The sequence below is a fragment of the Branchiostoma belcheri genome, unplaced genomic scaffold, assembly GCF_001625305.1.
Source record: "Branchiostoma belcheri isolate BF01 breed outbred unplaced genomic scaffold, Haploidv18h27 scaffold192, whole genome shotgun sequence".
Taxonomy (NCBI): Eukaryota; Metazoa; Chordata; class Leptocardii; order Amphioxiformes; family Branchiostomatidae; genus Branchiostoma; species Branchiostoma belcheri.
Genome location: NW_017803402.1, coordinates 327,228 through 329,178, shown reverse-complemented (window position 1 = coordinate 329,178; position 1,951 = coordinate 327,228).

The window sequence follows — 1,951 nt, the reverse complement described above, 5'->3', positions numbered from 1 at the left end:
CTATGGGGGTGGGGGGTGGACAGGGCATCGAACACATAACGACACAGTTACTAACAGTGTACTAACAGTAGTTGTAGTACAATACTTGTGCTGTACCCTGAAAGCCGGGAGTTTGATGAACTGCGTCACTGTCAGCGTGGCAGGGCAGTTTACTTTCTTCGTATGCTGTTCAAGTTTCCGTCTTGCTGTGAAGACATGGTATTCACGCTAGGAAAAAAGAAATTCTGACTCTCTGGGAAGTAGATGCATATGCTATTCACAATGGCTACTGACAATTTCATGCATCACATAACAGCAATGTTACCAGTACAGCTAAATGACTTCAAAGATGGGTGATCTCACAATTACAATACAGTTTGTCATGCAGTCTAATTTGTATAACAATGAAAGTTTGAAATCCTAAATGTTCTAAACCGATAAATCCACTTTGATAACGTGATAACCCCTCTTGATGTACGCGTCTTCGAGGAGCACGTGGAGAGTCTCGGGCGCTCCGCCGCACATCTCCACAACGGCACTCTTCTCCTTCTGGGGGACCCAGCCCACCATCTGCCACACCCCGTCCATCTTGGCGTAGGTCATTAAGCCCGCCATGGGCGCGCCTGGTCGGAGGTACTTCCGAACCTTGAGCGGTGCTATGTCTTCATAGTCCACAAGCTTCTCAGCGTTGGTTGCGTAATGGAATGTTTGGAGAGTGACTCTATAAGAAAGGGATTACAAGTTCAGTCATATCAAGGAGTCTACAGTCTACACTATAACCTCCTTGGTCATATCAACTTGAAGTTCAGGTCCGGTTCTCTCGTCGAAATATTGAAAAGGTTGACATGGTTACATAGGTTCACAAGATTTCTTTTCGTCGCGTCGGCGGGCACCGGGACGTCCCGTTGATGCAGGAAGTTCTTCAGCTCCGGTACCGTTGACCTATCAAAAATATCATTCCCGGCTTTGGCCATATCAAACACCATCTGAAGAGCCTTCGCGCATATTGCCGTGCCCGTAGTCCACATCACGGCTTCAGCGATGTTTTTCTTGAAGCCTGGAAGAAAAGTCTGATTTCGGGATATCACTAACAATCTTTTTTTTTTTTGTATGAAAGAAAGTATTTATCATTATTGGCGTACCAAGCAACGGATCGTCCCGGTTGACATGGCTTAGAATGCAGCAAGCGGCGTAAACAGACACTACAGTACAACGCGGACCTCGCGTCGGCTGAAACTTCCGTACGTCTTTCAACAGAATTCACTACAAAGTACTTGTTTTTAAACGCAAAAAATGAACCACCATAACTCGGAGAATAAAACTCAATGCCTGAAAAATTGTTATCAACATCCGGTTTTAATCAACAATGGTGACCCAAGATGAAGATGATCAACATCTTGGACGCTTTCTTTCCCATGATAAAAGTGGCCAATTTATTAGGGTACACCTACGGAAACGTACCCGAAATTACGTCGCGTAATAGGCGGCTGACCTGTGACCTTGATATTCGATCAATTACCATGGCAACACGCATGTGAAAAGTCTGACAACAAAACTTATAAATAAATATAACCCTAAAGCATCCCTTAGCTCTTTGAATTGGCCTTTGAAAAATATGATTTAGAAAAAAAAAGTGGCGAATTTAGGGACCCCTCCATTATTGCCCTGAACAACAGTGTATTAATACCCCGATGAACTGAAGAATGTCTACAATGTTACTAATTAGTTACCACCGTTATTACCATCAGCGCCACCACTAGAGCTACCACCAGTGCCACCACCACCGTCGCCACCACTACAGCTACCACTGACTCCTCTGTCAATCAGGTCAAAAATGACCCCAGGGTGCCTCTCTACAATCTCGAACAGGAGCTGTGTTTGACCCTCTGGACTCAAGCCACGGACAAGGTTCTAGAAACAGAAAGGGAACATGTTTACATCTGTTTCTCCTCTTCCACCTCTGCCTCTTCCA